Here is a 7,360-nt window from a genome sequence, read left to right as displayed (position 1 = left end):
ACAGGGGGCTGAACAGGAGAACCACATACCATGGTTGGTACATAAGAACCATGTACCAAAATTCATTAAGTTGCCCTCCTTGTGAAAATGATTGCCCACCTTGACGTACACTGTCAGACTCCTCCGAGTCTTCTTCCTCTGTTAGTAATTTGAAGATGATTTCTGTTGCCTGATGACAGTTAACAGAGCATGTGAGAAAAGTGCAGGATCCATTCTTTCTTGCTGCAGATGCTGGCGCGCACAGCAAAGAATGGCAGTTGGAAAAAAAGGCACAAAAAGACACTGGAAGCCCCTGAATAAAGCAGTACCTAATGATGGGACATTTTGCGCAGTCCCAAAATGTACAGCGCTCTGTTTCACAGTCCCACAACACCTAGCAACAGATGGTGTCACCGGGCACTGTGGGATACATACCCAGAGTGCTTTGGTCCCACTGTTAACACGGGAGTTCCCAATGTGAACATGATGTGTTGAGGGAGGGGGCAAATAGGAACATGTATTAGTGACTTTGCTGCTGTGGATTTCTGCATGGTGACATTAGTTTCCTCGACAAAACTTGGTAGCGCAGACATACCCAAAGACAAAAGGAGTTTTGAATTAAGTGGCTAGAGGTTGCTACAATTTGTGAGTAATGGGCAGCAATTTTAGTTTGGGGAATGTAATGAAAGTGGGAAGGCTGGGGTATAAGGCTGTCATGAACAGGAGGAGTGCTGACCAGCACCTGGTGACTAAGAGGTTAACTCAGGTACCTAGCAAAGGTGTCAGCCAGGGGACTGGGAGAGCCAATTGAATTAAGAGGGTTGAAATTTGAATTGGATGTAGTTTCCCTGCCTGCACTTCCTGGTTCCAATCAGCTGTGATTCGGAAAGCAGGCCTTGACAAGGCAATGGAAGAGTGGGGGTGATAAAGGAAGAAGGATTTTGAGTAACAGCAAAGGGTGGGAGGTTTGGGGAAGATGGATAAATGGGATGAGCAGTAGGAATGGGGAGAGTGTGACACTGTGCCCCCACATTTTTATTATGTTTTTAAATATGAATATGCATAACTCAAATATGTTTAGGCAAAGGGGGGCACAGCTTTGCTTCCACCCCCATGAAGAAATCTGAAAACAAAGAGCTCTAACAATGGTGGGGGGAGGAGGGGCTAAGCAGCTAGACCCAGGTCAGAAAAAAAGGATGAAGGTTAGAAATTATTATTTGTAACACTTTATCTTAATGTATTAGGCTTAGCTGGTATGTTTTGTTTATTCTAACTTCATAATTTACTTGATCAGCCTAAACAATGAGGAGTCCTGTAGCACTTTAAAGACTTAGGGTACGTCTACATTTGCTCCCTAGTTCGGACAAGGGATGCAAATGTAGGCAACCAAAATTGCTAATAAAGCGGGGATTTAAATATCCCGCACTTCATTAGCAAGATCTCCTCATTTTTTGAGGAGTAATGTTAGTTCGAACCAAGGGCTCTGGTTCAAACTACCGCGTCCTGGTTTGAATCAGCTGTGATTCGGACTAGCGCGCCGGGTGAGATCTTGCTAATGAAGCATGGGTATACAGTAATTCCTCGCTTAACACGTGCCCACTTAACACGTTTTCACGATAGCACGATTTATTTTTTAGGGAACATTTTTTGAACAACACAACCTGTCCCCACAATAACAATTTCCCCTGCCTCCCTGCAAAGCAGCAGAGGTTCGCCACTCGCTGTGCCGTTCCCCGGTGACCCCCTCTGGCCGGATGCTTCATTCCCTCTCCTCCGCCCCCTGCTTGCAGCCAGCAGCTCAGTTTCCCCAGCTGGCCAGTCCCCGGCAGCTGCATGGGGCTTCTCCCTGCCTCCTGTCAGAGGCTCCAAGATCTACTGGTTGGTGACCACTGAGTTGGACCAGTAGGCCAGTTTGACTACCAGCCCTTTAATGCTACGTTTGGGTTTAAAACATTACAACCCGTTTTAAAAGTATTGTGTACAAGTTTTACATTTTTTACAGAAGTTTGGGATTACTACACTTAAGTTAGGGTCTTAATTTGCTTCTAGAAAACTTCCTGTTTAGTGTGTGCATACAATTGGTACTATCAGCAGTCCTGGAATTAAGGTTTCTTGCTTTTAATCAGTAGGGAATCTGTGTCATTACTGTTTTCTCTGGTAGGTTATTTGCTAGATCAAAATGTGTATCATGGAATACAAGACAGTGAAATTTCAGCTTTATTTTCCTTTGTGCATAGGATTTGTTGCCTAACAAAAGGACAAATGAAAATGCAGTTTTAACACTTTTTGTAAAATCCTCTTTTCCTGTCTGTGAAACACACCCGAGGGCAAGGTCTCAGAGGGGTACCTCTGTGAGTATGTCACTAAAAATAACCCCCCCAATGGCTCGGTAGCACCTTAGAGGCTAACAAAATCTATAGCTAATATCACGGGCTTTTGTGGGTACAACCCACTTCTCCAGATGACAAATAACAGGCGAAAGAGCAGAAAGCCCCGCTCCCTCCTAGACTTCATTCATCCGGCTGCACCAATCCCAGCCTGCCCGGCCCCTCCACACCCGCACGCTGCACTGAAGACAGGGCTGTGGCGCGGCAGGAGCTCGCCAAACGGAGCAAGGAGGCTTTTGTGCGTAAAGCAGCGGCCCAGCGCTCCTCCCCCCGTCGCCCTGCTTAGGTTTCCCCGCCTGGAGAAGGGGGAGCTCAGTGGGGGGAGGGGGGTTTTCCCTTTCCTGCCCCTTCCCTCCGCGCGTGTGTGTTTCTCTACCTGCTGAGGATGTGATGTCAGGGGCTTATTACCCTAATCTATGCTGAGCTCATGAGCTGGCCCAGCCAATGGGGCTGCCCGGCTCTCCCCACCTGCTAGGAAGAGAATTCCGCCGTGCCTGGGATTTTCCCCTCCGTGCAGCCAGTAGCGCTGGGGAGGCCGGGCCGGGGCTTTAGTAGCGGCTGCTCCGCTGCGGGCTCGGGAGTCAACAAGCAGCCCCCTTCGGAGCCTGCTGCGCGCGGGGCTTGGCTGCTGCTTTACACACTTGCTGGAGCCCCGGCCACGCTGCGTGTCCCGCTGCACGCTGGTGAGTGAGCGGCCCTGCCGGCCGCGGGGGGGGCTGGACCAGGCGCCTGCTCCCGGGCCCTGGGGCTGGGCAGAGCCTGCGGGGGGGGGGGGGGCGTTTCAGCTGGTGCCCTGGTTCCTCCTGGGCTGTCCTAGAGCGCCCCGCTCTCTCGGCCCTGCAGTGGGAGTGCTTGGGCAGCCCCACCTGGCTGTCACTCCTGTCCCTTGCTGCCGACCCCCATCTCCAGACCTGCCTGGAGCTCGCTCCCTGCTCTGCCCGGCTCAGCAGGCTCCACTCTGCCCCTTTCGTCCTGGCCCGTGGATGCCTTTTGTGACCCCACGAGCCCTGCAATGGGGGCAGGGCAGAGAGCCTTACCACATGGGCGAAGAGTATCTCCTGCCGGCAGCCACCTCTGCAGAGTCCTGAGGAAATGCGAGCTGAGGAAGCCTTCAGCCTGCTGCATAGGCTCCTTGCCTGGGTGGGATTGTCTACCTGGGAGTATCTCCTGGGCTCCCTGTTAAGCAGGAGACAGCCGGACGCTTTGCCCCCTTCTCTCCCCTAGGAACAAGGACTTAACTGGAGGATTGTAGCGTGGCAAGCTCCATGTAGCATGTGTGCAGCACAGAATGCTCCTCCTCTGGCTGTTCTTGTGCTGGTGTTCTTGTGCCACTGTGGAATATACTCGTGCTGTAATGCGGAGAGAATGCGTTGATTCCATCTGGCCTCAAAACCTTGTCTGTGCTTCCTTTCGCACACAAAGTGATTTCAGATGATTCAGCATCAGGGAAATTGGCAAAGTGGTGGAATATTGGATTCTAAGGAGGGAATGCCCTGCAAACCTGCCTCACTTTCTAAGCAGATCATTTTGCAGAATTGATTAGGACCTGTCGTGCTATTAATAATGCTAGTAATTACATCTAGAGGGGGTGGGGAATAAACAGGAAAACTCCCCATCCTGTTTCAGAAGTTGTTTTCTGTGTTTCCCTCAGTACTTCCTGTGATGTCCCTTGCCTTCTACGTTCCACAAAGAACTGGCCTCTCCTTGCAGAAGAGGGGATAGATGGAACTACTTCTGCAGGCAATAATCATACAGCTGGAAGAGACCTCAGGAGGTCATCGAGTCCAGCCCTCTGCCCAAAGCAGGACCAATCCCAACTAAATCATCCCAGCCAGGGCTTTGTCTAGCCAAGACTTAAAAACCTCTAGGGATGAAGATTCCACCACCTCCCTAGGTAACCCGTTCTAGTATTTCACCACCTTCCTAGTGAAATAGTTTTTCCTAATATCCAACATAGACCTTTCCCACTGTAACTTGAGACCATTGGTCCTTCTTCTGCCATCTGTCACTACTGAGAACAGCCTCTCTCCATCCTCTTTGGAACCTCCCTTCAGAAAGCTGAAGACTGCTATCAAATCTCCCCTCATTCTTCTCTTCTACAGGCTAAATAAGCCCAAATCCCTCAGTCTCTCCTCATAGGTCATGTACTCCAGCCCTCTAATAATTTTGGTTGTCCTTCACTGGACCCTCTCCAATATATCCACATCCTTTCTATAGTGGGGCGGTCCAGAACTGGATGCAGTACTCCAGATGTGGCCTCACCAGAGCTGAATAAAGGGGAATAATCACTTCTCTAGATCTGCTGGCAATGTTCCTCCTAATGCAACCTAATATGCCATTAGTCTTCTTGGCTACAAGGGCACACTGTTGACTCATATCCAGCTTCTGTAATCCCCAGGTCCTTTTCTGCCGAACTGCTACTTAGCCAGTCAGCCCCCAGCCTGTAACAATGCTTGGGATTCTTCCGTCCCAAGTGAAGGGCTCTACACTTGTCCTTGTTGAACCTCATCAGATTTCTTTTGGCCCAATCCTCTAATCTGTCTAGGTCACTCTGGACCCTATCCCTGCCCTCCAGCATATCTACCTCTCCCCCATTTTAGTGTCATCTGCAAATTTGCTGAGGGTGCAATCCATCCTCTCAACCAGGTCATGAATAAAGATGTTGAACATAACCAGTCCTATAACATCCTTAGGGCACTCTGCTAGAAACTGACCACCAATCTGACATCAAGCTGTTAAAACCTGACATCGACCCGTTGGGCCCGACAGTCTAGTCAGCTTTCTATCCATCTTACAGTCCATTTGTCCAGTCCATACTTCCTTAACTTGCTGGCAAGAATATTGTGGGAGACTATCAAAAGCTTTGCTGAAGTCAAGGTATATCACATCTACCGACTTTCCCATATCCACAGAACCAGTGAGCTCACAATAGAAGCTAATCGGATTGGTCAGGCATGACTTGCCTTTGGTGAATCCATGTTGACTATTCTTGATCACTTTCCCCTCTTCTAAGTGCTTCAGAATGGATTCCCTGAGGATCCCCTCCATGATTTTTCTGGGGACCGAGGTAAGGCTGATTGCTTTGTAGTTCCCTAAATTGTCCTTCTTCCCATTTTTAAAGACGGCACTACATTTGCCTTTTTCCAATCATCTCCACGAGTTTTCAAAGATAATGGCCAAAGGCTCTGTAATGACATTTGCCAACTCCCTCAGTACCGATCCCATGGATTTGTGTATGTCTAGCTTTTCTAAATAGTTCTTAACCTGTTCTTTCTCCACTCAGGGCTGCCAACCTCCTTTCCATACTGCGTTGCCTAGGGCATTTGTCTGGGAGCTGACCTTGTCTGCGAAGACAGAGGCAAAGAAAGCATTTTCTTCTACTTCTCCCACATTGTTTCACTAGGTTACCTCCCTCATCCAGTAAGGGCCCCATTCCCTCTCTGATCACCCTCTTATTGCTGTGAAATGCCTGAAGAAACCTTTCTTGTTACCCTTCACGTTCCTTGCTAGCTGCAATTCCAATTGTGCTTTCGCCTTCCTGAGAGCTCCCCTGCATTCTCGAGCAATATATTTATGCTCCTCCCTAGCCATCTGTCCAAGCTTACACTTCTTGTAAGCTTCCTTTTTGTGTTTATGATTACCAGGGAAATCCTTGGTGAGCTTAAGTGCCACTCTAATGATTTTTTTTCCATACCACTTCCCCTGTCCATCTCTTGGAATGATTGTACTATTTCTACAGACCTCTCATACTATTTAGAAGTTATTGGAGACCCAAATTCTGACTTGCCAAACTATTGGAGCCCCATAATATTTAAATTAATACTTGAGTTGGCACAGGATGAAGGCTAATGTACATGTGTAAGTTTCAGTACTTATACTGATATAATGATATACCAGTATCGATCTATCCTTTTGGATGCTGTTATTGTGGAATAAGCACTCTCGTGGAATTTTACACTGATAAAGCTATATTTGGCAAGTTTAATTCATACCTTGACTTTTAAACTTTTCTATGACACAGAGGTATAATTTTTCCTTGCAGACAAGACTCGACATTTATTCGGTAAAGCATGGTTCCATATTGAAAAGTAAGTCTGTAAGAATGCTTTTTGGATTTGGTGTTTAAATCGAAGTGACTTTAAATCAAATATATTCCCTTTATGGAGAGTTTTCTCTGTCTCCCAGTTGTATGAACTCAGCCTGTGGTTGGTGTCATACTGAACTTATTCTCCTCAGGAATAATTAGAAGTAATAAGGTTCTGTTGGCCAAACTATGACTTCAATGATACCCTATTGCCTTGAGTGAGATTTCACATGTGTAACTGATTGGAATTTATAACATTTTTATTGATACAGAATCCATCTTACTCTAGCTATGTTGACTTTTGAAAGTGGGCAGGAGTAAGAAACTGTGAAAATGTGGGTTTCCCCCAAAACAAACATACATCACTGAATAAGAAGGAGCTTCTTCTGATTTTACAAAGTAACTTTTCTGAGTAGACCTACACTTTAATGGTCTACATCTATATCTTAGTAGCACACTGCACTTTAAATAGTTACACTGACAGTAGAGCAAACTGTCAATGTGGGATACTCTGAAATTCTATGGCCAGACTATATTATGCAGGAGGTTAAATTAGTGGCCTCCAGAATCTATAGAGAATCTGGCCATAATGGTTGATCTAGTTAAAACTGATAACATTTAACAAGAACATTTCTTCACAAATTTTCTTGGCCTATATTTTCCTGTTTGCCTACTATTGAGGAAGTTGGTTAATAAGCTTTTTATCTCTGCTTCTATTCCTTATCAGTCTCTCGGCCCTGGAGTGGGAGTACTTGGGGCTGACTTGGGCAGCCTCACCTGGCTGTCATTCCTGTCCCTTGCTTCCGACCCCCATCTCCAGACCTGCTTTGAGCTCGCTCCCTGAACTACCCCTGCTCTGCCTGGCTCAGCAGGCTCCACTCTGCCACATGCCCCTTTCGTCCTGGCCCGT

General features: G+C 47.3%; 1 protein-coding gene across 2 annotated transcripts in view; it reads left to right on the top strand.

Moving 5' to 3' along the window:
• Positions 1-2,600: 2,600 nt before the first annotated feature.
• VGLL4 (vestigial like family member 4) overlaps positions 2,601-7,360 on the top strand; it is a 153,763-nt gene continuing 149,003 nt past the window's right edge. Inside the window, exon 1 of one of the 2 annotated variants that reach the window (XM_075939633.1) lies at positions 2,601-3,049. The gene's annotated coding sequence lies outside the window, so the exon portion shown is untranslated. Of the gene's footprint in view, positions 3,050-6,435; positions 6,455-7,360 lie in introns of those variants that run through there. The other variant, XM_075939635.1, reaches the window with a different exon arrangement.

The sequence above is a fragment of the Pelodiscus sinensis genome, chromosome 11, assembly GCF_049634645.1.
Source record: "Pelodiscus sinensis isolate JC-2024 chromosome 11, ASM4963464v1, whole genome shotgun sequence".
Lineage (NCBI taxonomy): Eukaryota > Metazoa > Chordata > Testudines > Trionychidae > Pelodiscus > Pelodiscus sinensis.
Note: the sequence above shows the minus strand (reverse complement) of the source record. Positions and strands in the feature narration are given on the sequence as shown.